Raw genomic sequence first — 21,754 nt, 5'->3', positions numbered from 1 at the left:
ACTATCTGTGAAAGAATGTATTTTTAATGTATTTCATAAGCACGCTTTATAAATAAGTTATTAAAGAATGTACCTGAAGCTAGTGCTCACTTAATAAATATTAATAAAGCAATTACAAATGGGACCTTCTTTCAACGTGTTGCAGCACACCCTGGGTAGTGCTCCAGAAAGGCTTCCAATATATGCCGTTAGATTATCGGTAAAGTACGCAGGATTGTGGCTAGGACATTTCCACATGTTGGGCATGCCTTCTCTCCCTTAACAATACTGCTTGGTTATATCCTTTCTAGGCTGACTTTCTAGGCATTGGATCAGAACTATGAACAGACGAATACAATACGATAATCTTTACTGTCATTGTCCCATACAGAACAACGAAATTGAAAAAATCTGCATCAGACATTCAAAAACCAACTATCCCAGCTATCCCAGCCTGGTTAACCTCCTAAAAACTCTGATACCCCATAATTAAATACAATATACTCCCATAGGGACTACCTTAAAAGGTAAAGGGACCCCTGACCATTAGGTCCAGTTGTGACCAACTCTGGGGTTGCGGCGCTCATCTCGCTTTATTGGCCGAGGGAGCCGGCATACAGCTTCCAGGTCATGTGGCCAGCATGACTAAGCCACTTCTGGTGAACCAGAGCAGTGCACGGAAATGCCATTTACCTTCCCGCTGGAGTGGTACCTATTTATCTACTTGCACTGGTGTGCTTTCAAACTGCTAGGTTGGCAGGAGCTGGGACTGAGCAACAGGAGCTCACCCCGTCGCAGGGATTCGAACTGCCGACCTTCTGATCGGCAAGTCCTAGGCTCTGTGGTTTAACCCACAGCGCCACCCGCGTCCCCAGAGACTACCTTACACTGAATTTAAAACCAAAATCGCATTTGGATAGAAACTGTTTCTCAGGTGGCTAGTCCAAGTCTTTATAACCCTGTACCTTCTTCCAGAAGGCAGAAGCTGAAAGAGATCATTTCTGGGGTGCGCACGATCCTGCACTATCTCTGCAGCTTTCTTATGACACCTGGAAGCATAGACTTGATCCAAGGTGGGAAGAGTGCACCCAGTTATTTTCTATGCAGTCTTTACAACCCTGGAGAGCACTGTTTTCCCCCTGACCTTGTAGCTCCCAAACCACACACACAGACCATAAGTTAACACGCTCTCAACATCCTGGATCCTGAACCAATTTGGGTTGATTTTGGTCAACCTGGAGTTCGGTCTGAGTGGGTTGTGGAAGCCCCAAATCACCCCACTTTGGATCGGGTCAGAGTTATCCAAGGTTGTCAAACGGGGGTGGTTGAGGGAGGAACAAGAAGGAGGGAGCCAGTCGAGGGATGCCATTTTGACAAGGACAACATCATGTAGATGCTGTTGCCATGAGCACTACCACAATGAATTGGCATGTCAAAGCACTCTGGGGCTTTGGGTTCAAGCAAGGGTTTGCTAGCTCTTTTAAGCCTGTGGACACATTTGGAATATAGATACCTGCTTCCCACCCCTGTGAGACAAGGTTTTGCACTGGGGGATTTTGATTGGGAAAATGGATTGGGAGAAAAACAGCGAAACACCACCTCTTTCCCTCCTGCAGCTATATTTTGGTATGAGGGGTGGGGGACGGGAAGGCCAGGAGACCCAGTCTTAGACTTCCTGCGTAATGTGTAGTTTGTCCTTCAGCTGTTACCTGTCTCACCCAGAAGAGGGCTGCATTTTTCATTCACTGACTTAACACCTGCGTTATTAAAAAAAACACAGACACACAACAAAAATCTCCTGGTTAACTTGTTTGTTCTAAGAACCTACTGTCATAGCCACAACCTTTCCCAAAAGTCATACTGACACACAGTAACCTGGAAATATTTCTTTAAAGGTATGTATTGATTGGCACCAGTGGATTATGCAGAAGATCTGTCTTAATTGTAAAACAAGACACTCTCTCTCTCTCTCTCTCTCTCTCTCTCTCTCTCTCTCTCTCTCACACACACACACACACACACACACACAATCTAGACAGTATGACTAGCAACGTAGCAGAGATGACAGGTGGGAGCATCCATTACTCTCTGGGAAAAGGTCAATCCAATAGGATATAAGTTTTGCATTCAGGTCAAGTGATGGCTAGTCCATCACTGCATTTTCTTTGCACTGCCCTGTCAGCTCCGTAATGGCTTTACTCCTTCTTGGTGTTCCCAGCGCTAAACGGATCTGCACGGATTAGGGCTTTAGGAGGGAAGTTATAACAAGGGCACAGCTGCATTAGCACAGATGATAAACAAAGATGGTTATGGGGATTAGAGCGAGGGGGTCAGGAGGGGATGTTTAAAAAAAAAGATCCCCTTTATTGTTATTTATTGCTATTGTTGTTTATTCAGTTTCTTAGCCCTCCTTCAACACAAGGTTCCAGGGTGGATTACAGCAATTAAGTAAATACAATGTTAAAAGCAGTTTGAATAAAAATTACAGTCACAAGAATAGGATGAGTCATTAATGTATGTATGTATGTATGTATGTATGTATGCATGTATGTATATATGTGTGTATACACACACACACACACAACTCCCAATTCATGTGCATCCAATTGATTCATGATTGCGCATGGGCGCATTGCACCAAAGGCAGAGGTGACTTTAAGAATGGCAAAAACGGCCCTAAAAGAGCCCAGAAGGGGCAAAATACATGAAAACAGCGCCTAGCAATCCCATAAGCCGTTGCACTGACTGTTGAGTCCTGTGGAGAGTTGGGGCTTGAGCAAGGAGGTTTGGAGTGAGCAATTGTGGTTGGCATCGGGTAAGCGCTGCCAGTTATGCCCCATTCTCTGTCCCCCTCTGTTTTGTTTTGTTTTGTTTTGTTATATTTCTATGCCATTTCTCATTCACATTTTTCTGTTCCCACAGCCACCAACACACACAACAGTCAGCAGGCACTCATGGAGATTGGGGTGGCGTGTAACAGTGAATTTACAGTATATGGCACTGTGGGTTGTAGGTCAGTTGCAGAGAGCATGTGCATTGCATACAGAAGTTCATTCCCTTGAGGAAAGGGGGCATGTTCAAGGTAAAGGAAGGGGAAGGGCTATATGGATATGGAGTCATTTCAGTTTGCATTGAAAGCTGAATCAACCAAATCCGCACTTTCTGAAATAACATGTGAACTGAAGCGCAGTTAGCCTTTGAAATTTGCACTTCTCTGAATTTTGCAATGCAATTCTCAAACCAACAGGTATGTACAAAATAATAATAATTATTATATATTAGGGGAAAGTGTGAATAAAAATGTCTTCCTGAAACTAAGCCAATAACCAGGGCTAAGCAGAAGCACCATCTAGTTTTCATTCCTGGCTTACTTTTGCATCCTTCATTTGCGGTTTCGCTTTTTGTTGAATTTTAAATTTTTAAGTCCTCAGCACAGAGACCTGTCCTCGTTTACTCTATCAAACGTCAGGCACGCTGATGGCACAAAACAAACAAACAAGCAAGCAAACAGGTTTCCTGTGGAGAGGGAATAACTATTAAACCAGTTTAAGTAGATAATGCAGATACAGCGTTGAGGCGCTTGTTAAGCTCTGCAATATCACTTGGGACCTTCAAACGCCTTAAATCCACTCCACTAATGAGGATACACAACTGGATGTGGCAAAGACTGAGACAGGAATCTTGCACAGAGTAGCCGGCATTTCTTCACATACGAGCAGAGGTTACCGTGCACTAGCAATAGCCCGAAAATTGCAAGTGGAACACAGCAAAAATGTCACTTATAGCATGCAATAATTTATATCGCAGCTGCAGGGTAAATAAAGCAATGACATTAGGATAAACAAGAGAAGCTGCCCATGAGCCAGACGTCTTCTAAGTTGTTGTTTGTTGTCTTTTTTTTTGTTTTGCTTTGTTTGCAATCCATCCGCTTAAATAAGCAATAATCATGACCTTAAGTAAGTGAGATTTTAAAGCCTTAAGATCCAGTCTCCAGCCACCCCAAACTCTCTCTCTTTTTTTTAGCAGATTAATATTATTTCTGAAAGCTGGCGAAAGAGGCTATTATGAAAATGTGACTGGTTAAGATGATTAAATGTTATTTACAGAAAAGAGGAGGCAGGCTGATTAAACTACCAAGGGGCCTCTTCCATTTTATAATCTCAAAAAAGGAAAAAAAAGTATGTCACTCAACAGATATTTGCCTCATTTCAATAATTAGAGACCAAAGCAAGTTGGACAGTCTGTCAGCTTCAATATGGTAAGCAGACTTGCAGATCATGTAAATAAAATCTGTTTTATTAGATGGAAAATTAAATTGCTATTAGGTTCCCCCTCCCCGGGTTATTCTTCAATACATTTTAGGAAAATATATGGCTAAAGGGTGACTTACCCTGAAACAAATTACTCCAGAGGCTAGATTTTCAAAGTTGCTCATCAACTGGAATCACCCATCTAGGTACAATGTAAATTACAAGTGCTATTATATACCTCTCTGAGAAATTCTGCTCGTCATATGAAAACATATTAAAATCCAGCTCAGAATTTCTTGGGTGTTTCACCAGAGCCTGAGTTTCCAACTTCCCCAGAGCCAGGTCTTAAAATTTAAGGAAAAACTCTGGAATGGCACTGTGCTAGTTTTATCAGCATTCATTCACTTTGAAAGTAATCAAAATTCTTCGGGTATTTCACCTGATCAGGAAACTCTAAATTTGCTTCAAGATTTAATTTCTCACATTGTTTTTTTTTTTTGAAAGCGCAGATTTGGCTTCAAATGCAAAGTGCATTGATTCCCCAACCTATCCCTGCTAAATGTGTTTAGGGTTGCAGCCTGAAGGAGATCAGCTCTTTCTAACAGTTTGTTTGGATTCTGCGGATCAAAGGGGAAAGCCACGCCCCTGATCTCTGGAAGTCCCACCCACATTTGTCATCCCCACCCCTCAACCAGACTCTGAGGTTTCACCAGGTATCCCTCACGCTCCCCCCACAATCTCTGAGTTGTATCCAACTAAGTTTTGATGGGTCAAAACTAGTCGTGTTGATTATTAGCCAGAGTGGTGTAGTGGCTAGAGCATGAGGCTAGGGGCTCAAATCCCTGCTCAGCCATGCAACTCACCAGGTGACCTTGTGCCCGTCACAGACTTTCAGCCTAACCTACCTCACAGAGCTCATGGGAGGAAATAACTGTGTGATAAAGGTAAAGGGACCCCTGACCATTAGGTCCAGTCGTGACTGACTCTGGGGTTGCAGCGCTCATCTCACTTTATTGGCCAAGGGACCCGGCATACAGCTTCTGGGTCATGTGGCCAGCATGACTAAGCCACTTCTGGCAAACCAGAGCAGCGCACGGAAACACTGTTTACCTTCCTGCCAGAGTGGTACCTATTTATCTACTTGGACTTTGATGTGCTTTCGAACTGCTAGGTTGGCAGGAGCAGGGACCGAGCAACGGGAGCTCACCCCGTTGCGGGGATTTGAACCACCGACCTTCTGATCGGCAAGTCCTAGGCTCTGTGGTTTAACCCACAGCGCCACATGCGGCCCCTTGTTGTTGTTTTTTAGTCGTTTAGTTGTGTCCGACTCTTCGTGACCCCATGGACCAGAGCACGCCAGGCACTCCTGTCTTCCACTGCCTCCCGCAGTTTGGTCAAACTCATGCTGGTAGCTTCGAGACCACTGTCCAACCATCTCGTCCTCTGTCATCCCCTTCTCCTTGTGTCCTCCATCTTTCCTAACATCAGGGTCTTTTCCAGGGAGTCTTCTCTTCTCACGAGGTGGCCAAAGTATTGGAGCCTCAGCTTCACAATCTGTCCCTCCGCGGCCCCTTAACTGTGTGATATAAATGTAACAAATAATAACAATAATTAATGAATTCAGTGGGTCTCCTCTCAGTATGGCTAACATTGGATGCAGCTTCATACATCAACAACGACTAGGAACTTGCATCATTAAAACCAAACAAAACCCTGAAAGTTGAGAATTTCGGGATGCTGATTTCTGGACTCAATCCCCGTTTCTGCGTGTGTGCGGAGCTGTTGCAAAATACTCTCAGCATTGCCTGTAATCTGTTCTCACTGTGTATATTTGTAAAACAGTTCTCTCTCCCCCTTTCTCTGACATCCCTCAAGTTACAGTTGGTACCATTAAAAACTCAGCGCTTGACTGCCACAGGCACTCGTAATAACTATAGCGTGTTGTCTTCTCATTATAGACGGAGCTACCCTGGTACTCCTATCTCTGCGGAGTGACAAATGCGGTTTTAATGACAGCTTCTCTCCCTGTAAACTATAATTAAAAAAGAAAGAAAAGTACCTGGCAGTGAAATCACCTGCTTTATGTGGATTTATGGGGTAGAGGATATGTGTAAATTAGGGATAATTTTGTCAGGAACCAGTTATTAGAATAAACAGGATGTGACTGTGCTATTCCTCACTCTGGCTAGGAGGTGGCAAAGCAGAGTGGTTTGATCGAATCTTACCTCTGCCACAAACTCACTAGACTTTCTTGGGCATCCTCTCCTTATCTCTCAGCCTCTCTGATTGGCAGGTTAGGAGTAATTATAGTACTGGCCCCCCTTATAGGGTTGTTGTAAAGGCTGCAACAAGTTAGTATAGATGGACTGCTCAGAAGTTCTATATATTCTTAAGTATTCTGTCTTGTAACGGTGTTTTGAAAATACGTTCAGATATATATCTATCCAGTGCTTTTTTCTAAAACAATGTTCAGCGGTACTCTCATTTTTCTACTCATATTGAAATACTGCCCCTCATCGAGGCCAAGCTTACATTCACAAAATGTTTAGGGGTGTGCATACCCCTGCGTCCCCCCAGAAGAAGCACTGTATCATCTATCTATCTATATCATCTATCTATCTATATCATCTATCATCTATCTATCTATCTATCTATCTATCTATCTATCTATCTATCTATATCTATCATCTATCTATCATCTATCATCTATCTATCATCTATCTATCTATCTATCTATCTATCTATCTATCTATCTATCTATAATCTATCTATCTATCTATCTATCTATCTATCTATCTATCTATCATCTATCTATCTATCTATCTATCTATCTATCTATCTATCTATCTCTATCATCTATCATCTATCTATCTATCTATCTATCTATCTATCTATCTATCTATCATCTATCTATATCTATCTATCTATCTATCATCTATCTATCTATCTATCTATCTATCTATCTATCTATCTATCTATCTATCTATCTATCTATCTATCTATCTCTATCATCTATCTATCTATCTATCTATCTATCTATCTATCTATCTATCTATCTATCTATCTATATCTATCATCTATCTAATCTATCATCTATCTTCTATCTATCTTCTATCTATCTGTTGGCAATCTGTAAGGGAATTATGGGAAAGCTTTGATGTCAACATGTTGGCACCTTAAGTAGAAAATTGAAAGAGTGTCCCACCGTAAACCATAGATAATTAAGCAAGAAATGTAGGCATGAGGAGCCTGTCCCCCACCCCATAAGTGGTTGAAGTTCAGTTCCCATTGCAGAATCTTGGGAACCCAATGAAGTTTTCCCCAGAGACCCCAAAAGTACATTATGAAAGCCTGTATTCCTGTAGGTTTCATCTCTAAAACATGTTCTGAATCTATAATCCACAAGTTAGTATAAACCTTTCGAAGGGCTCTTTGCTTTTCTGGAGTATTTGTGGACAAAACAAAGCCCCACTATTTTCCAGCAAAGGGGTCTTTCTGCTTCGCTCCTCTTGTCCACCTCAATTTGTGGACCAGCTTTTCCATTATGTCCCTTCAGAATGTAGCTGTAACCAGAGACTTTCTCCATGCAGAGCAGATACTGCGTGCCCTTTCCCATTCAGAGAGTATCTGCAGAATATTCTGCTTAAGAATTTGCAATGGAGAGCTCTGTGAAACAATTCCATTCTAGCGCCACTTGTATTCTTAAAGCACATTGAGAGAAGCTATTGATTCCGGTCCTCAAAGTGAAACCCTCTGTCTTCAGAAAATATATACTGTTGGTTAAAGTAGCCGGTTGTGCATCATTGATTTCAGTTCCGTTCCGAGATCTTTTGAATGGGCCCAGTCCACAATTGTCAACGTACAAATCTGGGAAGATTACTGCGTGCCAAAAATAGCACCCCACTTTGCTGAGTCATCGGCCTTTCCCCCCCCTTGCGGTGTTTTAGTGTATTATTATTATTCTAACATGCACATTACTGAGCATATGATCATTCTTCCAAATGAGATTTGGACAGTGCTCTGTAGATATTGGCAGCAATTAAGAGGCCGCAGTCCTAAGGCAGCCTGGGAGGGATGGAGTAGATCTTAATGGCTTTATTTAGCTGGAGTGTCTGTAAGAGTAGCTCGGACTTCCTCAATGGTGGGCGGTCAATAAGAGGATGCATTGGAGGCGTTCGATTCTTGAAAATATGACTGGGGAGTTATCAATGGCCTGGAGAGTTTTGTACTGTCATTGATAAGGACCATACAGCCAGGTACAGAGGTAGACAGCAGGCAAGGAGAAAATATAGGGGCGACTATTTCTAACATGAAAACTAGCTTTAGGAAATAGGAAACTGCCTTACAACAAGTTGAGCCATCTAGCTCAATATTGTCAACACTGGCCGGCAGCCTCTTTCCAGTGTTTCAGGCCCTACCTGGAGATGATGGGGATTGAACCAGAGACCTTTTGCTTGTTAAAGCAGAGCAAGGTAGCATTTTTCACAAACCTAAATACCGGATTTTTCGCTCCGTAAGACGCACCTGACAATAAGACGCACCTAGTTTTTAGAGGAGGAAGACAAGGAAAAAAATATTCTGAACAAAACAGTGGGTGTATGATTTTTGTGGTTCATGCTGTGGCCACAGACATGATATGTGATTTGACGGTGGGTTTGGGGTAGCCCAATGCAAAAATCCTGAGAATCCATGTGGAGTCATGCTTTGTAACCATGTTTTTGCACCATTGCGGCCCCACAACATAGTGGATGTGTGTTTTTTTGGCTGCAGGCTATAGCCATGGACATGCTATGTGATCTGATGGTGAATTGGGGTGACCCAATGCAAAAATCCTGAGGATCCATGGGCTTTTACCTCTCCACTCCCAGGCAGCCTTCTTCATCGCTAGTCCCCTTATCACCCTCCCGATCGCCTACCGATCAGCTGCTTCCTTTCAACACTCCCTTCCCTCTTGTTTGCCTTAGTGTCTTTTCCTTAGCTAGAGCAGTTTTTTGCTCCTCCTTTTTTCTAATTTCTCTCCTCATTGCTTGTTTTAGTATTCCTGTCTCCTCTCCTTGCAAGTTCTTTACCTCCCCTGTCTTTACCTCCCCCCTGGCAGCCTCCTTTACCAGCAGCCTTATCCTTTACCAGCAGCTTTGTTTCAACACCCACTTCCCTCTTTCTTTTTTAAAAAAAAGCATGATCTGCTTTTTGCCCCTGGGCAATTCAGCTCCAAGGACCACACATTTGCTCCATAAGACACACAGACATTTCCCCTTACTTTTTAGAAGGAAAAAAGTGCGTCTTATGGAGTGAAAAATACGGCAAACCTCTTAGCTAGCTTTGCAGCTATAGTAGCACAGAAAAGTAAAGAATCAGAGTGAGAGAGCAAGGCAAGTCTTTGTGCCCACCCAAATCCGACTTGGGTGGGTTACAACCCTAACTTTTGTTGGCATCCATCCGTCTCAAGAAACAATGGAGTGCATCTCCAGAGGTGAAGCCAAATGGCTACATTAGCCGCAGCAACTGACCTTTGTGGGGCGCAAACCTGGCAGTGTCTATGGAGGTCCTGGGCTGCCCAGGCAACAAGACCCTCCTCTCTCAGTCTTGCTGATGTGGTCCAAAGGAAAGCAGAGCACTACGTTTGGCACCAGCTTGGCTGCAGGAGTTGTGGAAAGGAGGTGTGCAAGGCACCATCCAACAACATTAGGGACTCCACTCCAGATTTGTGTAGGGTGTGGTGTGGTGGTTAAGAGCGGTAGACTCGTAATCTGGGGAACCGGGTTCGCGTCTCCACTCCTCCACATGCAGCTGCTGGGTGACCTTGGGCTAGTCACACTTCTCTTAAGTATCTCATCCTCACTCACCTCACAGAGTGTTTGTTGTGGGGGAAGAAGGGATAGGAGAATGATAGTCAGCAGCTGCCATTCAGTTCTATGGGGTGCACTGTGGCCTCCCAAGGACCCCTGCAATATACAGCCCCTCTCTCCTCCATCCCAAGCCTCTTCATAATGAGAGGCGTTCTGAAAGTAAAGATGAGGTCATGCCTCTGGAACTGTCCAAATAACAGTTGCCCTCTCTCCTCCCCCCACTATACTATTGATGCTATTATTAATGACCATACTGAGCTCATGCTTGACTGCAAATGATCTGCAGCTGGATCAGAACATTTCACTTGCCTGCTTCTTTAGCAACTGAGGTCTACAATAATGTTAATAAATCAGAAACTGTATGCAAACAAGCATAACCAGACAGGCTGCGATGCATTCCATGAATGCTATTATTTGCCTCCCAGGAGGTAAATAACTGTGTTTGGTTTCTTTTATACTTTATATTCTAGACTCTAAGTGCATCTTCTTTTCAAAATGTGAGTTTAAAAGGGGGAAGAAGCATCTGCACATCTGAAGTTCACAGTCAAAGCAGAAGACTGTTGGGAATATACTAGCCCTCTCTATCGTTGGCATCTACCTGTCTCAGATGAAGTCAAACTGTTGGAAGGTTACAGCGCCTGCTGTGGCTGTAGAGACCGATACAGGAGAGACATGTTTTGTTGCACCTGGGACAGATGAAGGCATCTGGTAGTGCTGTTGCTGATGCACCATGGAGTTTCTTTTTTCTGTGGTCATTTCTCTGGTCACTGCTATGGATACACAACTTGACTGTCTGTCTTCAGGCACTGCAGTCATCTGCAAGGGATTCTCAGACAGCGGGGTTCAAGTTGCCAGCCTTCTGTGATGGCCTGGGACTTGGGCTCGGACTCGGAACCAGAGGAGTCTCAGTCCGCACCAGATCCTCTGCCTCAGGGGGCATCAGAACCAAGTCTGGGGCCTGATTCTGAAGAGCCCCGGTCTGCACAGGTTCCCCTGCAACAAGCATCAGCTGGGCCAAGTCTGGGGCCTGAGCCTGCCCTGGCTCCAGATGCGGGGATTACCTCATTGCCATCAGCTGGGCCATCACTTACAGCTGCTCCACTACCAGTTGGGTCAGGGGAGGCTGAGGCGGCCTCTGGGTCTAGTAACCCACCGATGTCTCCCGAGCTGCAGAGGCTTAGGTCTGAGAGAAGGAGAGACCTGAGTACTCGCAGGAGGAGTGCTTGCCTTCGGGCGAGACAGGGAGGTGAGTCACTGGGGGATCAGGACCGGCCGTTACCCCGACAGAGATAAAAGGCTGCCCCAGGTTGTGGGAGCAACATTGCTGTTTGGTAGAACCTGCCTGAGACCCTGTGCCTGCCTGGTTTCCTGCCTTGGCCCTGTCAGACCGACTCCTCGCGGAATTCTTGTATTCAGGACCGGACCTGGACCACATTGCTCGGGTTTACCCCTAGGCCCAGCACACCTTCATGTCTGCAGACATCTTAGTAACACAGGGTTGGTCTGCCAACAGGCCAGGTGTCTGAAGCCAGCTCCCCATAGAGCACATCTTTGGGGATCCTGCCATCTTCCATTCCGTGGACATGACCAAGTCATTGTAGATGTCGCTAAGACAGGAGTGCGAGTTTGCTGGGAGTATGGGCTTTGGAGAGCACATCTTTGTTTGAGATTCTGTCCTGCCATACAATGCCCAACATCTTCCTAACACAGGGAATGTGGAAGGCATTGAGATGTCACTCTTGGCCGTTGTAAGTTGTCCACAACTCATTTCCTAAAGCAGCATGCTCAACACCCAAGCCTGGTAGACCTTCATCTTGATTTGGACATTAGCATCACAATCTTCTATACCCTTCTGGAGGGGCAAGCCATTACCATAGCTGCCTGACCCTTGTCCAGCTCAACATCAATGGAGAGGCTGCTGCTTATGGTGGAACCCAGGTAGTCAAAATCACTTCCCACCTCAATAGTGTGGTCACCAATGTGTGGAGTGCTGGCAACATCGTGACCCAGGATGTTGGTCTTCTTCAGGCTGATGGTAAGGCCAAACTCCCAAAAGGGCTTGAGCAAAACAGTTGATGAGTCTCTGTAGAGCTTCCCCTGAGTGCACTATCAAGGCTGCATCATCTGCAAACAGCATCTTTCAGAGAAGGACCTGCTGCACTTTTGTCTTGGCACAGAGATGTGCCAGCTTGAACAGACCCTTACCAGTCCTTGAATGGGAGTGCATACCATCTGCAGTTAAGTTGAAGGCATACAAGAGGAGCCTATGGGTTTTATTGTACGGTCGTTGTAGGTTAAACCACACAGCCTAGGACTTGCCGATCAGAAGGTCGGCGGTTCGAATCCCCGCAACGGGGTGAGCTCCCATTGCTCGGTCCCTGCTCCTGCTAACCTAGCAGTTCGAAAGCACGTAAAAGTGCAAGTAGATAAATAAGTACCACTCCGGCGGGAAGGTAAATGGTGTTCCCATGCACTGCTCTGGTTCACCAGATCTGGCTTAGTCATGCTGGCCACATGACCCGGAAGCTGTATGCCGGCTCCCTCGGCCAATAAAGCGAGATGAGCGCCGCAACCCCAGAGTCGGTCATGACTGGACCTAAAGGTCAGGGGTTCCTTTACCTATGTACTGTTGATATTTTTATGAAATACTGGCACATTTATATTTTTGTCAATAAACAAATGAACTTCTGTTGGAGGGTACCTATAGGCTGAAGTCACCAGGTCAAACAAACTGTAGATGCAGCAGCTACACCAGGTGTCAGAGTAGGCTTGCGCCATGGTCCATTGATGGTAGATGCACAGATGGGGGGTCAGTGCGAGCAATAGCTGTACTAGGTGTCATAAGGGGCTTTGAAGGAGCTCTTCTGATGTCAGCAGAGCTCTCTGGATTGGTAAAGCCAAAACGGGTGTGAACTGTAGTTTCTGCACCAGTTTATACCAGTGTAAGCTGCTGCTACGATCTGCTTCAGACTTTATTTCCAGTAAACATACAGATTGATTGTCCCCTGATAATAAATTGGCTTCTACTGGATCAATATATACCACTCAGGTCAATTAATCTTGATATTCACTTCAACGGAATTCAATATCCAGTTACTGATTTTAAGGGTAATGAAAAGTAAGTACTAGAGGCCTGATCCTGCCTGACGTGTGAACTTGGCTGGGACCCAACACATCACAACCTGAAATGAAATAAAGAAGGCATTTGCACTTCTAACATAGCGGGACCGCTGGGCCAGAGGTTTGACTGACCATGGTCAGGCCATTTTTATATTTAATAGCTTGTTACATAGTGCCTTAAAAAGAAGATGAAATATAGAAACTAGATGCAACTTTAATTACAACATAAAGTTTATCCTACATTGTTTCTTATTCTTGTATCTTGTGGCAGTGCAATCTGAAAGGCAGGGTACGCAAAATAGCTTGACTCACCTCTCTTTTATTAGAGCAGGGTTTCCCAAACTTGGGTCTCCAGATGTTTTTGGACTACAGTTCCCATCATCCCTGACTCCTGGTCCCGCTAGCTAGGGATGATGGGAGTTGTAGTGCAAAAGCAGCTGGAGACCCAAGTTTGGGAAACCCTGTACTAGAGCTTTATATGAATGGGGCACACCTGGCCTGGCAAGCAGTACATGCGAAAAGGATCTAGGTGTCTTAGTCGACCACAATCTTGAGACAAGTCAAGAGTGTGGTACAACACAGAAGCATAGATCAAGGGAAATAATAGTACCAATCTATTGTGCCTTGGTCAGACCCCAGCGGGAGTACTATGTCTGGTTCTGGGCACCACAATTTAAAGAAGGATATTAACAAACTAGAACATGTGTACAGAAGGGTAACCAAGATGAAAAGGGGATGGAAACCAAGTCTTATTATGTATTACCTCCACTCTTAGAGTCCGTATGCCCTTGAACACCAGTTGCTGGGAATCACAATTGGGGAAATTCCCAAATGCTACACTCAAGTCCTCTTTGTGACTTCACAAACGCATCTGGTTAGCCACTGTGAGAACAGGATGCTGGCCTGATCCATCTTCTTATGCTCCTGTGTTCTTAATGCTGCCTGTCAGTTGGAACAGAAAAATGGAAAACCAGGAAGGGGGGAGTTTAATGGCTTGTTAGAGGTTGCAGTATCCCAGAGGAAGACATGGCTGCTTGTCTTGGGTGTTCCACAAGGATCCTCCTGCTAGGATGCACTGCAACATTTTGTTGTAGGTCCCGTTTGTCTTCACAAACTGCAAAGTTGATCGTTGTTCTCATGAACTCATCTTCAGCTTTTCACTGAAGTCCTGGTATTTGCAAAATTCCCTCTTCTCTGACTTTTTGTTTTTTCTGAAAGCCTGTAGAGGTATGTGGGTGTTAAAAGTAAACAATCAATTTGACTGGTATAAAAGATTTTCCTTCCTTCCTTCCTTCCTTCCTTCCTTCCTTCCTTCCTTCCTTCCTTCCTTCCTTCCTTCCTTTCTTTTCTGGTTCCTGACCGGTTTAATTTGCTAGGGACTGTATTTTCTCATTGACAAGAGTGACTCTTTTCAAAAGAGATGAACGACCAGCAGCAAAACTTAGCTACCGACATGAAAACTAACCGAAAAGAAAGCTGACAATGGGTTTGAGTGATCTCTGCGATTAATTATTCAGAAGTTGCCACCATGACTCGAAGGCACACGCTGGATTGAGTTGGGCACCAAAGTTAATTGGTACCTGCCAATTAACCAGCCAAATAGCTTCCCCATGCCAGCCAATATGCTTAAGCAGAATGGATGCTGTTTTTGTTACAGTTTAAGCCATGAAGAAAATTCCATGCAAAGATAAGGAGACAGGGACAAAGATAGGAAGTTCACGTCCTCCAAAAACATGGAGATCGTAGAACTGATGACATGGCACCAGTTTGCACCGGGAGGAAGGATCCTGTTGTGTTCGATAGACTTGAAAAATGAATTCCCCCATCTTGACCATTTTAAGCCTCGTAGATGCTATTTAAACTTGACATGTCATAAATCCAATAGCGGCAAACAGGGTAGCATTTGTTTTCTGTCCATTCTTATTTGGCTCCCGGGAAAGGATGGTGATGCCACAAGCAAATCGAGTGGCCATGAGCCCCCTGCTAAGTTTTTATTAAGGGCATGTCCAACCCTGTAATTCAGGTCACCAAATGAGCACTTTGCCAGGTGGGAGCCCAGAAAAGCAGGGTACTTCTTCAGCCAGCACTGGCTCCCCACTGTCCACAATCACTAATTTAAAACCAGGCCAGGAGAGTGGTAAAGGTAAAGGGACCCCTGACCATTAGGTCCAGTTGTGGCCGACTCTGGGGTTGCAGCGCTCATCTCGCTTTATTGGCAAAGGGAGCCGGCGTACAGCTTCCGGGTCATGTGTCTGGCATGACTAAGCCACTTTTGGTGAACCAGAGCAGCACACAGAAATGCCATTTACCTTCCTGCTGGAGCAGTAACTATTTATCTACTTGCACTTTGATGTGCTTTCGAACTGCCAGGTTGGCAGGAGCGGGACCGAGCAACGGGAGCTCACCCCGTCACCGGGATTCGAACCGCAGACCTTCTGATCGGCAAGTCCTAGGCTCTGTGGTTTAACCCACAGTGCCACCCACGTCCCTAGGAGAGTGGACAGCTGTACTAAAATCCAAACCCTAGAGTCACTGAGTTCAGTTACTGGAGGTGAAGCTGTGGTTAGACCAGCTGTTGCCTGATGTCCTTCATATGTTTTTGACTACAACTTCCATCAGCCCCAGCCAAGCATGGATCAAGGCCCCATCTCACCATTGCAGGGGGTTGGACTAAATGACCTTTGGGGTCCCTTCCAAATCTATAATTCTGTGATTCTGTGAGTGGGAATGGGAGAATCTTCAACTTCTGTTTCTTTCAGATTCTCATTTCTTCCACTCTAAGGTTCAGTTCTCCATATTTCAACAATTATATATAAAAAAAATTGGTGAAAATTCACCAGCATTTTAGTGTGAATTCCTCCTCATATACACATTGTTGTGTGCAATTTTGTCTAATGTACACATTTTTGCATTCCCCCCCCAATATAATGCATCATTGTATGTTATTATCACTAATATACAGTCATACCTCGGGTTACATATGCTTTGGGTTGTGCGATTTTGGGCTGCGCACTGGAAGTACCGGAACTGGTTACTTCCGGGTTTCAGCGCTTGTGCATGCACAGAAGCGCCGAATCCTGACCCGCCTGTGTGCACACACAGCACTGAGGGTTGCGAATGCCACGGGTTGTGAACGTGCTTCCTGCACAGATCACGTTCGCAACCTGAGCATCCACTGTATGCACATATATGCACACTGTACCCTAATATATGGACTTTTTTTGTACATACGTATTAGTTGGCTGGGGAGCTGCAGTACAAAGCCAGACAAGTGTGGATTTAAAAGGAAGGCTGAGTTTCAGTTTGTGTATTATTTCAGAAAGTGTGAATTAGGTAACTTTTGCCTTTCACTTGAAATTACTGTATTTTTCGCTCTATAAGACGCACCAGACCACAAGACGCACCTAGTTTTTGGAGGAGGAAAACAAGGAAAAAAATATTCTGAATCTCAGAAGCCAGAACAGCAAGAGGGATCGCTGCGCAGTGAAAACAGCAATCCCTCTTGCTGCTCTGGCCTCTGTGATAGCTGTGCAGCCTGCATTCACTCCATAAGACGCACACACATTTCCCCTTACTTTTTAGGTGGGAAAAAGTGAGTCTTATAGAGCAAAAAATACGGTAAATTGAATTTCTTGCCCCTGCCTACCCATGTTCTATGAACCAGGGCCCTGCGTAATAAAGGGCATAATAAACGGACAGGGTAACTCTGAGCACATTCACAGACTCCTAGAGTTGGAAGAGAGCTCCAGAGGTCATGTAGTCCAACCCCTGCAATACAGGAATTTGTTTGCAGGACGAGAATTACACCGAGTGCACAGTCCTTTCACACAAAGGTACCCTATTAGTTAGCTTCCTTCAATTTAGCAGCCTTTGGTGGAGAAAGTCCTTTTTATTGTTTCTGTTGCTAAACAACTGGGAGCCAGCAACCTTTGCTAGCTAGCTGCAAATCACACAGAAATCAACTAACAGATCCCAATTCACCATCTATGAACTTCTTACATGAGAAAGCCTAAATATATAGATAAAGAAGCATTTCTGAATTTCTCTCGGTGCTCCAAATGCCATAGATATGGTCCCAGAAAATAAAAATTAGGCATGATTTGTGTCCCCCCCATCCTTTCTCCCTCTCATTCCCCCCACCCCCTCCAATTGTTCCCCAAGTACATTTCAGCAAAGTGGAGGTTGACAGGAATGATAAGTTATCTACCAGACAAGTACAGATTTTTGCTATTTGTCTTTAACATCGCCCTAAGCTCAAAAGAAGGTTCAAACAAGATAACCTGATTAAATGGTTGCCCCCTCTCTTCTTTGAGGGGCTGTGGAGTTGGGGGCAGGGGTAAGCCATGGATCATTTGCATATAATGTTTCTCATATTTAAAATGGCATTTTGCCTAAGAGCAGGACTGGATTTCAGCCATGAAACCTGCCACAGGATTCCATATCCAACACAGGGCCAGTCTTGGAATGACTTTAGATGTGCCTTTGAATTCAATGTGTATGGCTTTGTGTGTGTGTGTGTGTGTTGTTGTTGTTGTTGTTGTTGTTTTGGGGAAGGGGAATATGAAAGGAGAGATCCCATTGGAACCCAGTCATTATCGGCTCACCCTAGTGATTGATTATTGCATTTGCAAATAGGGAACGGATCAGGGCAAAGAGGTGGAACAACTCCCCTGTGAGGAAAGATTGCAACATTTGAGAGGCATAATTTTATACATGTTTCCCGTTAAGCTAAAATTACGAGGTGTACAAAATTATGTAATCACATTATCAAAATATAGATAAAATAAACAGTTTAAAAAATTACATGTCTGGGTATGCACTTGGCTGGACAGAAAATGTTCTAGCTGGTCTGATCTGATCTCTGATCTGATCATGCGATCAGAGATTTACCGAGGACTGGAATAAATTTACAGAGTATATGAAAACTGTGTGTGATCAGGGAATAACGCTTGTTGGATTTCAAGAAGCTCTGTGAAAAATAAACTGGAATGTCGCTTAAAAGAGAAGATAAAATAGGGATTGTCAAAGTGCAACATAAATGTATGAAATGTGAGAAGTTGTGATAAATATGAAAATTGTCAGATAGGCTGATGGAAGTCTAAAAGAATGTATAAGTTAAATTGGATGTTTAATTATAAAGGGATTGGTTATTGGAAATTTGAATAAAAATTAATTTCAAAAAAGAAGAAGAAAATGTTCTAGCTGGAGTGAAAAATATTGAAATGAAGACTCCTGCATAATAGGTAAAAGGTAAAGGATCTCTGGAGGGTTAAGTCCAGTCAAAGGCGACTATGGGGTTGCAGTGCTCATCTAGCTCTCAAGCTGAGGGAGCCACAGACAGCTTTCCAGGTCATGTGACCAGCAGGACTAAACTGCTTCCGGTGCAATGGAACACTGTGACAAAAACCAGACAAACATCATTTACTTTCCCCTCACAGCAGTACCTGTTTATCTACTTGCACTGGTGTGCTTTCGAACTGCTAGGTTGGCAGGAGCTGGGTTCGAACCGCGACCTTTTGATTGGCAAGCCCAAGAGGCTCAGTGGTTTAGACCACAGCGCCACCTGCATGCTGCCTCCCTGCCTAATATCAACAGGCAGGGAGTGCCAGAGGAAACATGCTGCCACATGAAGAGATTGGTTTTTCCCAAGCTCAGAATGAACATGATATGTTGCTTGTAAACGTGCCAGTTCTGCAGATTAGAGTACGGTGACCGTTCAGGTAAACTGGTCCCAGTCTTCAGGATTTTAGAGACTAATAGGAACACCACCAGCTTGTCCCAGTAACAAATTTCAGCAGCGAGAGCAGATCTTTAAACAGGGGTGTAATAGGCCAGCCCAAAGCTAAAGGATTGCTGCAGACTTTTCCTCTTAAACTGAGAGAGCAAATATACAGCAGCAAAACGAGAGCAAGCAGGTATTGTGGTGAGACGTGGACAACTGACACCCTGTGTTGTGGGTGGGTTCAGTTGGTAAGCCACAACATCCGATTGGTAGGTCCCTCGAAGCTGGGTACAATCTGGCCAATGGAATGCAGTCTAAATGGTTTGAGGGACCTATGCCCATGCACGTCACCCAGAGCTTCCTCTTTTGGCGCGTGCATTCGGAACACCTGCCCACCTCTCCCTATTTTTAGGGCTTGTTGCGCTTGACCTTGCTATGCCGTTGTGTGTCGTTGGGACAGGGGCACGGCAGGAATTTTCCCCACTTGGCTGATTGGCTGTTGCCATTTGGGTTTCCCCTGCCGCGTAGCAAATTGTCACAACTTGGAAGGTTGCAGATAGGCTCTGGTTCAGGTGACAGGGATGGGAGAACGCTCTCGCCATCCCTATGTGAAGGGTATTCCGTTAAAGGAACCCAGCGACTCAGTGGTTTGGTCAGCCCCTGAGAGGGGGTTGTGCCTGTGCCTGAGTCCAGGGGGACATTTGGGTGGCGGAGTTAGCCCCTTCCTGGCTCTCCGCTTATCCAGGTGTTCACCCTTGGCTCACCTATGCTGGTGCCCTGGGTCAGCGCTCCCTGCATGGCAGGGAGCTAGTCAAACCAGAGCCTATGCAACCACTCACTTTCTGTAATCAATAAAGTTGTGGCCTAAATTCTGCCAAAAACCAAACCTAAAATTTGAGTCAATTGTGAATTTATTTAGGGGGGAGGTTTCTGGGTCTGAACGCGCAGAAGTCTTTTACGAGAGCCCTGTTTTTACTGAGAATACAGTGATGAGGCTGGCCGCACCTTACTTTGCAGGCTAGCACCAGCTACTCTTCTCTGGGTTGAGGGATCTGGAGAAGGCATGATCAGAGCATACAAAGGGAAAGAGGCAGATATATTCATTTAGACATAGTACATGCTATCTAAGTTCCTGTGAATCAAGGTGGCTTCCTCCAGAATACCAAATTTATCCATTTACTAGTAAGGCTGAGGAGTGTGAAGAGCTCACTGTTAAAGGTGAACCTTCTTAATTCACACTTTCTGAAACTTTCTAAAGCGAACTGAAACACGGCCAGCCTTTGAAATTTGCGTTTTTTGTGTGCAGTGCAGTACTTCAGCCAAGTGAGGTGTACAAAAATGCATGTAAAATGTGCATAAAAATTGCATATGTTTGTGTAGATCACGAGACGACAATGTGTTTCATTTATGGAGATTGCTTTGCCAAAATGTGAGTATCAGGCATACAAAAAAATGGGTCTATTAGGAGAGATTTGCATTATGATGCTGTTGAATTTTCATAGAATCATAGAATTGTAGATTTGGAAGGGACCCCGAGGGTCATCAAGTCCAACCCCCTGCATTGCAGACATCTCAGAAAAAGCATCCGTGACGTCAGCAGCAGCTTATTAAAAATAAGTAAAAATAAACCGCGACAATGTGATGTGGAGATCTGAATTTAAGGTCGGAAAAATGAGAAACCGAAAGAAACAAAAATGCACTTCTTCGCCCATCCCTACTTCCACGAAGAGATTCAGTTCCTAAAGGTTCTGCTGGCTTAGGACTGTATAAAAACAAACCCTTTAAGAAAGCAAATGTCAATTGCCTCTGTAGAAACATCCTGTTGGTTAACTGACATAAGTTCTGCGGTTCTTTGGCCAGAATGGGCTGTTTAGGAAGACCACAATCAAGGGAGAAATTGAAAAATGTTCTGTTGAGTAAAGTACTCCTTGCAAACCAAGCGAGCTAAAAATGACATGTGTGTTAATGATGTGTTTTATGGGCTACCATCTGTCTCGGGAAAGGTCAGAGAAAAATGGCAAGCCTCGTCCGGGTGATTGGTAGAGAGAGCGGGGTGGCTAGAGGAAGGGAAGGGAGGGGGGCGTCGGGAAGAGAGAAATAGCCCTCATCCGAACATGGCAAGCATCTTCTGTGACATCATATAAATACCATAATTGGGAAGTGGTAAATTGCGCTGGGGCTGCCTTTGGAATTTGATGTGTCAATAAACAAGTTCAAGGTGACACGTCGGATCAATACCACGCGACAAGAATCATCCGACGAATTTACTGCAAAGTAATTGGGTGCAAAATGACTCGAGTCAACCTTCACACTGCGAGGGAGCCAGACAAACGGGGAAACCTGGAGGCAACAGTTTGTACATGTCAGACGCCGCTTAAGGTGGCTTGCCGCGGTGCTAATGGAGTTGCTTTAAAGGGAGGCGCACATGCACACACGCACATGCACAAACACACTGGAAATAATAAAAGGAAGCAGCCCTCCCTCCCACCCCTTTATTATGAAACTTATCCAAAGCATGAATATAACTCTGCATGCACCTTAAGGGGATATATATATATATATATATATATATATATATATATATATATATATATCAGAACAAAAAAATACCAGTGCCGGAGGTCGTCTTCCATATTTATATTTTTCTTCCTGTCTGCATTTAGATGACAAATAAAACAAAGCTGGGAACAGGTTTCCTACCCCTCATAGACCCAAATAAGGGGATTTTCAATCGCCCGATATTCCTTTTGTTTCCCTTTAATTTTTCTTGCTCTGCATTTTTGACACGGCAGGAAAACAAATTACGCAAACACATCTTTCATACACACACACAC

The sequence above is a fragment of the Podarcis gaigeae genome (genome assembly GCF_964106915.1).
Source record: "Podarcis gaigeae genome assembly, chromosome: 11".
Classification (NCBI taxonomy): domain Eukaryota; kingdom Metazoa; phylum Chordata; class Lepidosauria; order Squamata; family Lacertidae; genus Podarcis; species Podarcis gaigeae.
The sequence above is the reverse complement of the archived record's forward strand: the minus strand, read 5'-3'. Positions refer to the sequence as shown.